Here is a 17213-nt window from a genome sequence, read left to right as displayed (position 1 = left end):
TCTAAGCAACCCTGTACTTGCATCAGTCTCGACACTCCTCCTTTTATTTACTCAGTGATTTTGAGCAATTCTTTGTCTAGAACACTCCCTTTCTCCTTGACAATGAATAATAGAAAATAAAATCACCAAAGAACAACATAGACATGATTTCTCTCAAAGATCTTCTCATCTTACTTATGCAGGGTCATTCCTATGTTCCCCAAATCTTTTAAGTTCTTTACCACAGTTTTGTACATACAAAATTACCTTGCAATTTTTATGTCTACATTTTTTTTTCTTTTTGATAACAATTGAGCTTGTGGAAATCAAGAACTGTATGTCATTTTTATCTACATCCCTCGTCCCTAACCCAGGGCTTAGCTCACAAAAATGCTTAATAAAAAGCCTGGATCCCTAGAGAAGATTCTTAGATTTTAGCATAAAAGTGAAGTAAATGTTTTGTTTAATAATACGTTAAATAAAAACATTATATAAAGGAGAAACACTTGATTTTGACCATTTAAAACATTTGTGTGAAACATATCTGATACTGAATTTAGTTTTGCTCAAAATTGCTATGTAAAATTATAATTTTAACATTCTTATGAATGTATATAATTAAACAGCTACACAATGAAAAATTCTTCCTCCATACCCTAAAGAATGTCTGTAACGTATATAACACCCAATGGTAAATGACTAAATGTTTGAGTTTTACACATAAATGTTATGAATATTGCTAAAATAAAGCATGCTATTCATAAGCCTTGATCTGTCCATAAAACAATAATACTTTTCTTATTTTGTGCATAGAAAAATTAAAATTGTTACTTTTTTCTTAAACTTTTAGTTTTACATAAAGCCAAGAATTATGTTAATAGAAATGTAATCAGCTCTACTTTACATTTTATTTTTAAATAGGAGAAATATAGACAGGTTTGTTTGTTTGTTTGTTTTGTTTTGTTTTTGAGACAAAGTCTCACTCTGTCACTCAGACTGTAGTGCAGTGGCGCAATCTCGGCTCAATGCAAGCTCCACCTCCCAGGTTCACGCCATTCTCCTGCCTCAGCCTCCAGAGTAGCTGGAACTACAGGGGCGCACCACCACGCCCGGCTAATTTTTTGTATGTTTAGTAGAGACAGGTTTCACCGTGTTAGCCAAGGTGGTTTCAATCTCCTGACCTCATGATCTGCCTGCCTCGGCCTCCCAAAGTGCTGGGATTACAGGTGTGAGCCACCGCACCTGGCCAGATTTTTTTTTTTTTTAATTCTCCCACAAAGAATGATTGTCACACTCCCTTTATATCAAACCTTATCCATTTGGTTCTTGGTTCCAAGACGCATAATTTATTTTCTTTCATTTTAATATTTGCATGAATTCTAAATCTTTACCCTTTGTTTCTGCCGACTTATTCCGCTGTTTGGGTTTTTTTTCTTCTTCTTCTTTTGTGCTCAATATACACTCAGTCACTTTCTGGAAAGTCACATGTGGTCATAGAAAGTGATATTTTTATGTAAACATGCTTGTTATTGTAATGACTTTTTAAGGCAGCCAGATAACAAATTTCCTGTCACAATCTGAAACATATTCTCTTTCACATTTGCCACTGCATGTGACTCCAATATTTACTCCTTCACTTAGGTAATTTTTACTCATCATTCAGTGTGAAGCAAGAATGTTGTTTAAAAAACAAAAACAAAACACTGTTTCAAAAAGTTTCAAGTTTAGGAATTTAAATCAATGTCTGAAAATATTTGCTACAACCATAATAATCAGAATACAAAAAAGAAGGACTTCAGCACCCAAGTCACCCCAAGGCCTCACCAAATATTAATCACCTACCAGGTCCCAGACCCTGAACTACGTGTTAAGGATCCAGTGGTGAACAGAACCAACAATGGCTCCACAGGTTGACAGAAAAAACTCAGCTGGTGGGATGGGAGATAAAAGGGGAAAGAAATAAGATGGAGAGAAGGGAATGTTCAAAGTTGTGTAGCTGTGAGAAAGTATGGTGTATATTGAAAACAGGAAGGTCTGGGTTTTGTGTGTGTGTTTCAGTTTGTTTTATGCTGGCTTCTTTTCTGGCAGTGGGGGACTCAGAATAGGGTGGAAACACTAGGTGCTGGGTGAAAAAAAATTACTAGAGTATCATTCACTAGACTGTCCTTGAAGAGGTTTCTATAGACTGAAGGGAATAATGTGTTTTATTGTAGGTAGAGTCTAAGATTTGGATTCCCTGTGCCAATTCAGTAAGCAAGGTTAAAGAAGGAAGGGATCAGCAGGCAATATTGGACAGTTAGGGTGTTAGAGAAGCACATTTCATAGTTCCTATGTGTTCCCCTGGTCCATATCAACTTCAGCAGCAGTATGATATTCAACAATTACAAGAAAGTGTTAAAAAATACTTTAAATAATAGAATTAAACGATCAGTCTGATTTTTTGCCTGAATGGGTAAAACTGGTATTTTCAAATTGATTTGAAATACTTTGTCCTAGAGTATGTCAGCTCAGTTCAGTGTTTTGTCCATCTGATGATTCATGGTTCATTCTTTTTTTTTTTCTTTTTTTCTTTTTGAGACAAAGTCTCGCTCTTGTCCCTCAGGCTGGAGTGCAATGGCGTGATCTCAGCTCACTGCAACCTCCGCCTCCCGGGTTCAAGCAATTCTCCTGCCTCAGCTTCCCAAGTAGCTGGGATTACAGGCGCCTGCCACCACACATGGCTAATTTTTGTATTTTTAGTAGAGAAGTGGTTTCACCATGTTGGCCAGGCTGGTCTCGAACTCCTGACCTCAGGTGATCTGCCTGCCTTGGCCTCCCAAAGTGCTGGAATTACAGGCGTGAGTCACCACGCCCAGCCAATGGTTCATTCTTTAGATCTTTCAACAAATAAATATTTATTGAGTTCTTTCTATATGACAATTTTTGTTTTCCATGTCTAGTCTACAGCTACCAAAAAAAAATATTATGCATAAGAAATGAGAAATAAAAATAAAATCCTAAGCTGCCAACTAAATGAATGGACCTCCTGTTAGCCAAGAGGACCCAGACAAACCTTGCAAACTGAATTCTCGGCCATGACCAGATGGGAAGCTGGACATGTCTCTTTATACCTCCTCCCCTGCTAACCACCATTAGACTTTATTTTTTCCTAAAGGGTTAGACGGAAAATAACCCTTTAGAAAGACTTCCTCCACCACTGATTTGAACCATCTTTGTGACCGCCCCTCCCTTATGTGGTTGTGATAAAACAACCAACCAGCACTCCTTCCTGTTAACAGACCACCAAGCACAGAGTGGTTCTGTCCAGTGTACAGAGGATGTGCAGTGAGGGTTTTCATGTCCTCAGTTTCACCTTTGGATGTCAGGGCGCAGAAAACTCCACCCTTGAATCATGCTAACACTGCTATTTTTTGAACAAGGACCCTTGGGAAAGCATGAAGATCATCTGCAAATGCACATATTTTACCTCTCATAAATGTTCATAACTCCCCTTATAGCTTATTAAATATATGTGTGTGTGTGTGTATATATATATATATATATATATATATATATATATATATATATATTCACCTTCTCTGTTCAGCATAAATTCCTATATTATTCTTCCCACCCTAGAAGTGCCTGTTTCTGGCTTCTAGCCTGATGGCCACCCTGCAGGCTGCACCCCTTTTTGAGAAATAAAGCTCTCCTTTCCAAATTTATGAACCTCATCATTCTTCAGTTGACAGCAAGCAAGATACATAAGAAGTATATAGTGTACCAGACATTGATGTTTTCTAAGAATAAAAAGTGAACCAGAAAGAGCGATGGAAACTCTGCTTAGGTAGACATGGCCAGGGAAGGCATCGCTGATGATACTTTAAAACTTGAAGGAAAAGAGGGAATTAAGATATGTGAATACTGGAGAGAAGCACATCCCAGGCAGCTGAAAGGGCAAAGAGCAAATATCCTATAGTGTGATCATGCTTGGCATGTATGAAGGAACAGTAAGGAGGCCAACCAGGAGGAGGATAGCAGAAGAGGAACAGGGTAGAGAGGAGGGGGCCAATGTTACCCTAAGTGACATGCAAACTCACTGTCGAGTTTTGAACAAGAATGACATTATCTTCCTTGACAGGATTAGTTTAGCAATGGTGTTGCACATAGTCTCAAAAGGAACTGGGAGGAAGTAGGAAGAAGTAGGAGGCTATTACAATACGAATACAGCAAATATCAGGTGAAATTCACCCCCGATATTTCATGTAGTTTCTTTTCTATTTTCCCTAAGTGTCAGCCGGTCTGAGAAATAAAGGGACAGAGTACAAAAGAGAGAAATTTTAAAGCTGGGTGCCCGGGGCAGACATCACATGTCGGCAGGTTCTGTGATGCCCCCTGAGCCGTAAAACCAGCAAGTTTTTATTGGTGATTTTCAAAAGGGGGAGGGAGTGTACGAATAGGGTGTGGGTCACAGAGATCACCTGCTTCACAAGATAATGCTTCACAAGGTAAATGGAGGCAGGGCGAGACCACAGGACCACAAGACCAGGCCGAAATTAAAATTGCTAATGAAGTTTCGGGCATGCTTTGTCATTGATAACATCTTATCAGGAGACAGGGTTTGAGAGCAGACAACCGGTCTGACCAAAATTTATTAGGCAGGAATTTCCTCATCCTAATAAGCCTGGGAGCACTACGGGAGACCGGGGCTTATTTCATCCCACAGCTGCAACCATAAAAGACAGCCACTGCCACAAAGTGACCATTTTAGAGGCCTCCCCTCAGGGATGCGTTCTCTTTCTCAGGGATGTTCCTTGCTGAGAAAAAGAATTGAGCGATATTTCTCCCATTTGCTTTTGAAAGAAGAGAAATATGGCTCTGTTCCGCCTGGCTCACTGGCAGTCAGAGTTTAAGGTTATCTCTCTTGTTCCCTGAACACTGCTGTTATCCTGTTCTTTTTTCAAGGTGCCCAGATTTCATATTGTTCAAACACACATGCTCTACAATTTGTGCAGTTAATGCAATCATCACGGGGTCCTGAGGCGACATACATCCTCCTCAGCTTGTGAAGATGATGGGATTAAGAGATTAAAGTAAAGACGGCATAGGAAATCACAAGGGTATTGATTGGGGAAGTGATAAGTGTCCATGAAATCTTCACAATTTATGTTCAGAGATTGCAGTAAAGACAGGCGTAAGAAATTATAAAAGTATTAATTTGGGGAACTAATAAATGTCCATGAAATCTTCACAATTTTGTTCTTCTGCCATGGCTTCAGCCTGTCCCTCTGTTCGGGGTCCCTGACTTTCTGCAACAGGAAAAAAATGATTGTGGTTTAGACTAAAGTTAAAGATGTGAAAATAGTGAGATAGGATTACATTTTATTATTATAGGTAGCCAACATGAATAACAAAGTCCAAAAATCCACTTGTGCCAACACTGACACAGTTCAAGAAATAACCATGAGTTCTATGTCCCCTTTCATGAACACATAGTCTACAATATTTACCTGCTCATTCAGAAATTATATAGGAGGAGTTAGGCTGCAGTTGGTGAAATGATAAAAATTCTTCTCTGTTGTTGTTTCACTACCAAATACAAATGGAAAGTTGACTTATGAAAATATTTGTTTGAGTTCCAAAGTTATAAGCAAGGAAGTTACCCCAGGATCATAGAAATATCTTTGTCTTAGGTCACAGGCTGTGCAGTGCAGGGACTCTAGGCTCCATCACTCATTGGCTGTATGACTTCAGGAAAGTTACATAACATGTTCTTTAAGATGGGGGGTGACTATGACCCACAGCATAGAACTTTATTTTAAAGTTTATTTAAAAGTTTATTTTGAAGTTACTATTATAGCAATGTCTAGCATATGGAAACAGCTTTTAATAGTTAAATGTTAGAAATTTATCTTTCCTGTGGCTAAAGAGGAAAGGACTCTCCCCGTTGTTTAATGCATTATTTTCTTCCAGAATTCGGCCTATATTAGACCTCAGGATGACACTGCTATCATTAAAGCAGAAGTTGATGTAGCAAGGGAGGAATATAGAATTAGAAGTCAAATATTGCGTGAACTCAAAGACCTCATTAGACCAAACTATAACACAGAATTCATAAAATTTCCAAAGTATATGAAAATGAGAGTAACCAATAAATAAATGCATTTTATACTAGTGTGTGACACATAATAGATACTCCATAAGTACTTGTACAGTGAATTATATATTTTTCAATTTATGTATTTTATTTTTTACATACCAACCACCGACCATTAGACACTGACTTAAACTCATTCTGCTCTCTTAGATTCTCAAATGATGTACTATAGCTTTTCCTCTCTTAAAAGTTGTAACTATGGAAAATGATTTTATCAAGTTTTAAAAAACTGCTAATTTAATACAGTCTCACTAAGTGTGACCAACATCATACTTCTATTGGGTTTCAAAATGAAATATTCTTAATGTGTTTATTGATTCTGAATGAAAAATGAGGTTTTAATATTAGAGAAGTTGAAAATAATATCTGTTATTAGCTGTCAAACACGTTTGGTTCATGCTGACTTATCATTGACTGTATATTGACAATTGTTTAGGACTTAAGTGGGAAAATATCTGTTTAAATTCTGTGTAGTTTGTATTTTTATCTTAACTGTTATGTATTTTTTTCCCATTTCTTAGCAATAAAGCAACATGTTGGTTCTTTGTTTAGAAGATAGAATGTAAATCAAAAAACTATTTGGTACTTGTATGTGTGTATACACACACACACACATTTAAAATAAAATTATTTGATACTTGTACATGTGTATATAAAATATATTTTTCATGTATATCTATCCCTTCCAGTTTGCTAATAGCTCCTTTTAAGGGGCAAATGTATTATTTTAATTATTTTCTATAATCCAAGCATTCTACTTTTTTGAGAAAAACTTGCTCAGTAACATGTTAGTTGTATGAATGAATAGTAAGCACCTCATGGGGAGCTAAATTTTTTTAAGAATTTCATAATAATGTCACTAAGATAATTATTGGTAAACTTAAATGAGATTATATAAATAAGATGCCTTATATATAAACTGTAAAATCTATATGCTCATTTATTTTGAATACGAATTTCTTATGCAATAGTCATTTGGTTTTCAAATGAAAATTAAGTAGAATAGAAAAATTTTTTCAGTTTACTCTTAGAATTGTGTATTACATGTTTCTGTTAGCTGTGTAAACATGGCTGGCCGGGCACAGTGGCTCACGCCTATAATCCCAGCACTTCAGGAGGCCGAGGCAGGCAGATCACTTGAGATTAGGAGTTGGAGACAAGCCTAGTCAAAATGGTGAAACCCCATCTCTACTAAAAATACAAAAATTAGCCGGGTGTGGTGGCGGGTGCTTATAGTCCCAGCTACACCAGAGCCTGAGGCACAAGAATCTGCTGAACCTGGGAGGTGGAGGTTGCAGTGAGCGGAGATTGAGCCACTGCACTCCAGCCTGGGTGACAGTGCAAGATTCTGTCTCAAAATAATAATAATAAGATTAAATAAAAGATGGCTAAGACACCGAATTATTAGAATAAATTTATAACTAGAAAATTGTAAGAAAATCAGATCATATTGTTCTCTTGAATTTTTTTAAGAAATTACTCAGTTTTCATTGTTTTTTTATTCAAAAGAGAAGCCTCTTTTGACATTTAACAGACTAGATTTAACATCTATATAAAAATATATTTTTCCCTTTTGCGAGTGGCGGCGAGCGCAGAGAGGACGCCACGAAGGCCTCGGGCCCACTAGGAGAGTACAAGGTGGTGGGTCGCTGCCTGTCCACCCCCAAATGCCACAGATCACCCATCTACCGCATGCGAATCTTTGCACCTAATCATGTCGTTGCCAAGTCCCCCTTCCGGTACTTTGCATCTCACTTAAAGAAGATGAAGTCTTTAGGGGAGATTGTCTACTGTGGGCAGGTTTTGAGACGTCCTTCCTGCGGGTGAAGAACTTCAGCATCTGGCTGCACTATGACTCCCGGAGCGGCACCCACAACATGTACCGGGAATACCGGGACCTGACCCCCACGGGCGCCGTCACCCAATGCTACCGAGACATGGGCGCCTGGCACTGTGCCCGGGCCCACTCCATCCAGATCATGAAGGTGGAGGAGATCGCAGCCAGCAAGTGCCCGCCGGCCTGGCGTCAAGCGGTTCCAGGACTCCAAGATCCAGTTCCCACTGCCCCACTGGGTCCTGTGCCATCAGCACAAGCCACACTTCACCACCAAGAGGTCCAACACCTTCTTCTAGCGGAAGAGCCCTCGCCCAGGTGTGCCCCAAATAAACTCAGGAAAATATATGTATATATACTTATACATAAATAAAATATATTTAATATATATAAATATAAAATATATAAATAAATATATATTTTATATATAAATAAAATATATACTTTTTATATATAAATGAAATATACACTTTTTATATATAAATTAAATATATATTTTTATGTATAAATAACATATATATTCTTAATATATAAATTAAATATATATTTTATACATAAATAATATATAATATATTAATAATATATAATATATAAATGAAATATATATCTTTCATATAAATAACATATATTATACATAAATATATATTTTTCTATAAATTTTATATATAAATAAAATATATTTCTATATATTATATATAAATTTTATAGATACATAAAATATATATTTTATATATAATATATAATATATATTGTTGTTTATATAATATATAAGATATATTTTATATATAATATATAAGATATATTTTATATATAATATATAAGATATATTTTATATATAATATATAAGATATATTTTATATATAATATATAAGATATATTTTATATATAATATATAAGATATATTTTATATATAATATATAAGATATATTTTATATATAATATATAAGATATATTTTATACATAATATATATGATACATTTTATATATAATATATAAGATATATTTTATGTAATACATAAATATTTTATAAAATATATAAAATATATTACATATTAAATATATTTTTATATAAATATATTATATATAATATATGAAATATAATATATAATATATTTCATATATTATATATTTAATATATTTCATATATTACATATTTTATATAATATATAATATAAACATATAAAAGATACATAATATAATATATATAAAAGATATATATTTATATATCATATAATATTTATATATTATACAAATATTTGTCTTTTATATATTATATATAATAATTATATATAAAATATGTATATATAAAATATATACTTATATATATTTTATATATATATTTTCCCCCCAAATTCTTAATCTGACTTTCAATAATTTCTTCTGGTGATTGTACTTCAGTATTATGGGTGTCACAGTTAAAGATAAAAAGTATTACAGGTATCACAGTGAAAGATAAAAAGTGGGCAGAAGTTTAGAGAAAAAAATCAAATTTATACATAATACACTAGTTTTACATATCTATTATCATTTAAGATAAATTTTTATTTGAAATTGATTTATCCTACCTTAGTCATTATTTGTCAAAAATATTACAGGATATTTCAACTTCCACAAATAGGTTGAAATTTGCATACTTATATTTATAATCAGATATTCCAGCTCTATTTATATTTTCATGTATTTTCACTTGCACTGAGAGCATAAAAGTATATCTAAGTTAACAAATTACATCATTCACACCACAAATATATGCAAAACTCTAGTTCATTAGAGTGCTTTTATTTTAACCTCTAATCAAATTATTATTTCTCATTTCACTTTAGCCCTATCTGCAAATAAACAGAAAGAAGGAACCAGCTTCTTGCTTAAAAGTGTGAGGAGCTCTGTTGGTTGATATGCCCCCTAGTGAAAGTGAAGAAACTAACAACAACAACAACATTACAACTACTTAAAGCAACTGGAAATGGTCTTAGGGGCAGTCAGCAAATGAAGCAACATCTATTTAATAACATCCACAAAAATTTTAAAGAAATGCAGGAGTTTGTGGTATTTGAACCAAGAGCATTCACTCTCCCACCTCTCCCAACTCTGTGAGCCAAAGACCCCACTTCAGACTGCTGCAACCAAGAACACAGGTTTCCTCTATTCCCAGTGCCCAGATAGAGGGCTTTCTTACTGGGAGGAGTTGGATGCCAGGATTTCTTATCCTGCCCCCAGCTATCTGTTGCTGAGACTAAGTCCTAAGCAAGTGGGATTGTGAAGTGGAACACTTGTATAGAACAGACGGTCTCATTTATTTGTGTGTGGCATGGTAAAAATACTGGGGCCATACCACCTGTGCTATGCTCATGGTGTGCTTGTTTCATGCCAGAGAGGCAAGACAAGGGAACCTATGCTCTTATTCCTTCCAATCCCATTGCTGAGCTTCTAGAGCAGCTGTGTCACTCAGAGAGAAGCTTGCCATTGTTCTCTAGTTCCAGAGCTGTAGCTCAGAGATTTTTACCTGTAGGGAGAAACAGAACATAAAACAGACTGCTCTTGTCATAAATAGCTCTTATTATTTTGAAATATGTCCTATCAATACCTAATTTATTGAGAGGTTTTGACATAAAGGGCTGTTGAATTTTGTCAAAGACCTCTTCTGCATCTATGGAGATAATCATGGGGTTGTTGCCTTTGGTTCTGTTTATATGCTGAATTATGTTTACTGATTTGCATATGTTGAACCATCCTTGCATCCCAGGGATGAAGCCCACTTAATCATGGTGGATAAGCTTTTTGATGTGCTGCTGGATTCAGTTTGCCAGTATTTTATGGAGGATTTTTTTATCGATGTTCATCAGGGATATTGGCCTACAATTCTCTTTCTTTGTTGTGTCTCTGCCAGGCTTTGGTATCAGGATGATGCTGGCCTCATAAAATGCATTAGGGAGGATTCCCTCTTTTTCTATTGATTGGAATAGTTTCAGAAACAATGGTACCAGCTCCTCCTTATACCTCTGGTAGAACTCGGCTGTGAATCCCTCTGGACCTGGACTTTTTTCGGTTGGTAGGCTATTAATTATTGCCTCAATTTCAGAGCCTGTTATTGGTCTAGTCAGGGATTCAATGTCTTCCTGATTTAGTCTTGAGAGGGTGTATGTGTCCAGGAATTTATCCATTTCTCCTAGATTTTCTAGTTTATTTGCATAGAGGTGTTATAGTATTCTCTGATGGTAGTTTGTATTTCTGTGGGTTGAATGGTGATATCCCCTTTATCATTTTTTATTGTGTCTATTGGATTCTTCTCTCTGTTCTTCTTTATTAGTCTTGCTAGTGGTCTATCAATTTTATTGATCTTTTCAAAAAACCAGGTCCTGGATTCATTGATTTTTTGAAGGGTTTTTTGTGTCTCTATCTCCTTCAGTTCTGCTCTGATCTTATTATTTATTGCCTTCTGCTAGCTTTTGAATTTCTTTGCTCTTGTTTCTCTAGTTCTTTTAATTGTGATGTTAGGGTGTCAATTTTAGATCTTTCCTGCTTTCTCTTTTGGGCATTTAGTGCTATAAATTTCCCTCTACACACTGCTTTCTATGTGTCCCAGAGATTCTGGTATATTGTGTCTTTGTTCTCGTTGGTTTCAAAGAACATCTTTATTTCTGCCTTCATTTCATTGTGTACCCAGTAGTCATTCAGGAGCAGATTGTTCAGTTTCCATGTAGTTGAGCGGTTTTGAGTGAGTTTCTTAATCCTGAGTTCTAGTTTGATTGCACTGTTCTCTGAGAGACAGTTTGTTATAATTTTTGTTCTTTTACATTTGCTGAGGAGTGCTTTACTTCCAACTATGTGGTCAATTTTAGAATAAGTGTGATATGTGGATGAGAAGAATGTATATTCTGTTGATTTGGGGTGGAGAGTTCTGTAGATGTCTATTAGGCCTGCTTGCTGCACAGCTGAGTTCAAGTCCTGGATATCCTTGTTAGCTTTCTGTCTCGTTGATCTGTCTAATGCTGACAGTGGGATGTTAAAATCTCCTATTATCATTGTGTGGGAGTCTAAGGCTCTTTATAGGTCTCCAAGGATTTGCTTTATGAATCTGGGTGCTCCTGTATTAGGTGCATATATGTTTAGGAGAGTTAGCTCTTCTTATTGAATTGATCCCTTTACCATTATGTAATGGCCTTCTTTGTCTCTTTTGATCTTTGTTGGCTTAAAGTCGGTTTTATCAGAGACTAGGATTGCAACCCCTAAACCCACAGCCAATATCATACTGAATGGGTGAAAACTGGAAGCATTCCCTTTGAAAACATCCCTTTGAAGACAGGGATGCCCTCTCTCACCACTCCTATTCAACATAGTGTTGGAAGTTCTGGCCAGGGCAATCAGGCTGGAGAAAGAAATAAAGGGTATTCAATTAGGAAAAGAGGAAGTCAAATTGTCCCTGTTTGCAGAAGACATGATTGTATATTTAGAAAACACCATCATCTCAGCCCAAAATCTCCTTAAGCTGATAAGCAACTTCAGCAAAGTCTCAGGATACAAAATCAATGTGCAAAAATCACAAGCATTCTTATACACCAATAACAAACAAACAGAGAGCCAAATCATGAGTGAACTCCCATTCACAATTGCTTCAAAGAGAAGAAAATACCTAGGAATCCAACTTACAAGGGATGTGAAGGACCTCTTTTAAAGAGAACTATAAACCACTGCTCAATGAAATAAAAGAGGACACAAACAAATGGAAGAACATTCCATGCTCATGGATAGGAAGCATCAATATCATGAAAATGGCCATACTGCCCAAGGTAATTGATAGATTCAATGCCATCTCCATCAATGTACAAACGACTTTCTTCACGGAATTGGAAAAAACTACTTTAAAGTTCATATGGAACCAAAAAAGAGTCCACATTGCCAAGACAATCCTAAGCCAAAAGAACAAAGCTGTAAGCATCACACTACCTGACTTCAAACTATACTACAAGGCTACAGTAACTAAAACAGCATGGTACTGGTACCAAAACAGAGATATAGATCAATGGAACAGAACAGAGCCCTCAGAAATAATACCACACATCTACAACCATCTGATTTTTGACAAACCTGACAAAAACAAGCAATGGGGAAAGGATTCCCTATTTAATAAATGGTCCTGGGAAAACTGGCTAGCCATATGTAGAAAGCTGAAATTGGATCCCTTCCTTACACCTTATACAAAAATTAATTCAAGATGGATTAAAGACTTAAATGTTAGACCAAAAACCATAAAAACCCTAGAAGAAAACCTAAGCATTACCATTCAGGACATAGGCATGGGCAAGGACTTCATGTCTAAAACACCAAAAGCAAGGGCAACAAAAGCCAAAGTTGACAAATGGGATCTAATTAAACTCAAGAGCTTCTGCACAGCAAAAGAAACTACCATCAGAGTGAACAAGCAACCTACAGAATGGGAGAAAATTTTTGCAATCTACTCATCTGACAAAGCGCTAATATCCAGAATCTACAAAGAACTCAAACAAATTTACAAGAAAAAAAAAAAACAACCCTATCAAAAAGTGGGCAAAGGATATGAACAGACACTTCTCAAAAGAAGATATTTATGCAACCAAGAGACACACGAAAAAATGCTCATCATCACCGGCTATCAGAGAAATGAAAATCAAAACCATACTGAGATACCATCTCAAACCAGTTAGAATGGCAATCATTAAAAAGTCAGGAAACAACAGGTGCTGGAAAGGATGTGGAGAGATAGAAACACTTTTACACTGTTGGTGGGACTGTAACTTGTTCAACCATTGTGGAAGACAGTGTGGCAATTCCTCAAGGATCTAGAACGAGAAATACCATTTGACCCAGCGATCCCATTACTGGGTATATACCCAAAGGATTATAAATCATGCTGCTATAAAGACGCATGAACACGTATGCTTATTGCGGCACTATTCACAATAGCAAAGACTTGGAACCAACCCAAATGTCCATCAGTGATAGACTGGATTAAGAAAATGTGGCACATATACACCATGGAATACTATGCAGCCATAAAAAAGGATGAGTTCATGTCCTTTTAGGGACATGGATGAAGCTGGAAACCAACATTCTCAGCAAACTATCGCAAGAACAAAAAACCAAGCACTGCATGTTGTCACTCATAGGTGGGAACTGAACAATGAGAACACTTGGACACAGGAAGGGGAACATCACACACTGAGGCCTGTCATGGGTTAGTGGGAGCAGGGAGGGATAGCATTAGTAGATATACCTAATGTAAATGACGAGTTACTGGGTACAGCACACCAACATAGCACATGTATACATATGTAAAAAACCTGCACATTGTGCACATGTACCCTACAACTTAAAGTATAATAAAAATAAATAAATAAATAGTTAGATAAATAAAAAACAGACTGCTCTTAATCTCCTCCCCAGGAAAATTTTTTTTTAAAGTGACTGTATTTGCAACAGAGAATGGAGAAGTTCAAGCCTAAAGGTACTCTGAAGAACAGCAGAGGCCCGCCATGGTGGCTCACACCTGTAATCCCACCACTTCAGGAGGCTAAGATTGGAGGATTGCTTGAACTCAAGATTTCAAATCAATTTCCATAATTGCACCACTGCATACCAACCTGGGCAAAAGAGTAAGACCCTGTCTCTAAAAACAAACAAACAACAACAACAAAAACCGAGGGTTGTAGAGTTGTTGTAAAAGGCAATTTTGAGGAGATTCAGAATACAGGCTAAACTCTAGATAAGTTGTAGGAGAGAGCCAGGTAATGACATCTGAGAGGAGTCCTCCTTGAGTCAGACCAAAAATCAAACACTGACTTCAGAAACTATTTCTTCAAAGGAGCCAGAATTAAATGAATTAGTGTGCAGAGCAATTTATGCCCAAGAATATTGTCAAAAACAATGTATCAATCAGCCAGCAATTAGTGGAGTTTAATGGGTTGGTATGTTCAGAGAAAAATTCAGTCCTGCCAATGGCACTGTCCTTCCTGTGTGCATCTTCCTGAGAAACAACGGCAGAAGCTGAACACTGGAGTGGGAGGTGGGGAAGTTAGGATGAATTTCACGAAAATAATCCATTCAGTCACTAAACAAATAGATAAGCAAACCATAATAGCCCAGAGGAGGAGGGGGATACCAGTACCCAGAGTTGCTGTAATGTACTGTCTAAAATGTCCAGTTCCCAATAAGAAATTCTAAGACATGTAAAGATAAAAAGACGTGTACATTGAAGAAAAAAATGCAGCCAACAAAACTGCCTGTGAGAAATACCAGATGTCAATTTTATCAGGGAAAGACTTTAAAGTGGCCATTACAAACATGTTCACAGAGCTAAAATGAAGAAAAGAAATATATGAGAACAATGTGGCATCCAATAAAGACTATCAATAAAGAATTAAGAATTACAGAAGACTAACAAATGAAAATTATGGAGTTAAAAAGTTGTAACAATGAAAATTAAAAATGCACTAGAGGGGCTATTCAGTAAATTTGAATTTACAGAAGAAAAAAATTAGCAAATTTAAAGATAGAGCAATAGAGATTTGGCAACCCAAGGAAGAAGCAAGAGCCCCAGAGTAATGTGGGACACAATTAAGCACAACAACAAACTCATAATGGGACCACTAGAAGGAGAGAAAGAGAAGAAAAAATAATTTCAAAAAAATAATGGCTGAGAAATCCCCAAATTTAGTGAAAAAGCATTATGTTCACATATAGGAAGCTTGAAAAACTTCAAACAGGGTAAACATTAGGAGACCCACAAACCAACATGCCACAGTAAAAATGCTGAGAGTCAAAGACAAAAAGAAAATCTTAAAATGCTACAGGTCATTTATTCATAAAACCATTTTTGCTTTGGAAATAATCAAAAAAGCCTAGGAGTCAAAAGTTCTAAATTCAACTCTAGGTCTGCCATTCATTAATTAGATGAACTTCAGCAATTTTTTGGCATCTCTGAATTCTAATTTCCTAACCTGAAAAATAAAGTTCATATTTCAAACAAACATGAAATTCTTCTTACATTCAATGTGGTAATATATGTAAAAGCCTTTAGAAAACAATAAATGTCCTAAAGAAATACAAAATGCTTTTAAAATTTTTAAGTTAAAATGTTTGGGGAGCTCAAACTAAGAACCCAGATTTTTCCAGTTTATCCTTTGCTTTGCTATAAAGCCAGCCTAATCCAGACAAGTGGCAGGAATAAAGGAGGCTGTTTTCTGTATCATAAACAATATTATTCGTTTTTAAAAGACACAATTTGTACATCACTACAGGCAAAGAAAATAATGATATTTGAAGAAGCACTAGATCAATAAGCTCTAAATCAAGTATTTGTGGATTGACTCAGTATTTTAATATAACCAATGCAATTATATATTATGCCAGGGGCAACTAAAAAGTAGTGCTTATATTCATGTAGATCAATTTCTCTAGAAGAGAAATGCATATCTAGTTTAGTCTATAAAACTAGTAAGAAAAAATAGCATTTTCAATGAATATAATTTATATTGATATTTTAATATTAACTCCCTATTATCTATGTAATATAATAATGACTATTACTTATATATTACATACATTATATATATATGAAAATTTGCAATAAAACTGAAATCCCCAAAGAAGACATTGATTCATGGAAATCAAACTGGTTACATTTCTTAGAAATTAGTGAAAATCATGATTCTGTTTCAGCAAAATAGCCAAATGCTTACAGAGAGAGTTTTAATTTTGATTGTTCCAGAGAACAGTGTATGCAATACCAATGTTTGTGGATAAAAGTAACAAGAGATTTAAACAAGATGGGAGGAGATGTATTTTTTCTCACTTGAAAAGCAAGTCAGAGGTAGGCTTTACTGAGCATTCATTCAGCTATTAAAAATATCAACGGGAGTCCAGATTTTTCTCTGTCTTCATTTCCAAAGTGTTCATTTGGTGGTTGCAAGTAGACTTCAGATCCTACCATCATAACTAATGAAGACATTCAGAGGCAGCAGTAAACAGTGGCCAGAAGTAAACAGGGCTTCTTCTCCAGAAATGTTATTTTTATGAATAAGAGAGAAAAATAACCATAAACTCTCAAGCAGACTTCTTAATTTATCTAGCCGGCTATGGCCAATCTTAGGTGCGACTCAGATGGAAATATGTTTCATCTATTATCTTTTATTAATATTTGAAGATTAGCAATTAAGAAGATGTTGGGAATAGCTCACTCTTAGATCATCTAACCAATGATGTCTGTCACAACTACTATCAAAGAAGAAA

General features: G+C 35.6%; 1 pseudogene; it reads left to right on the top strand.

The window, feature by feature from the left end:
• Positions 1 to 3811: 3811 nt before the first annotated feature.
• LOC100453168 (large ribosomal subunit protein eL20-like) lies at positions 3812 to 8248 on the top strand (annotated as a pseudogene).
• Positions 8249 to 17213: the final 8965 nt, after the last annotated feature.

This window comes from Pongo abelii, chromosome 2 (assembly GCF_028885655.2).
Source record: "Pongo abelii isolate AG06213 chromosome 2, NHGRI_mPonAbe1-v2.0_pri, whole genome shotgun sequence".
In the NCBI taxonomy this organism is placed as follows: Eukaryota; Metazoa; Chordata; class Mammalia; order Primates; family Hominidae; genus Pongo; species Pongo abelii.
This window is presented reverse-complemented; position numbering and strand designations above follow the sequence as displayed.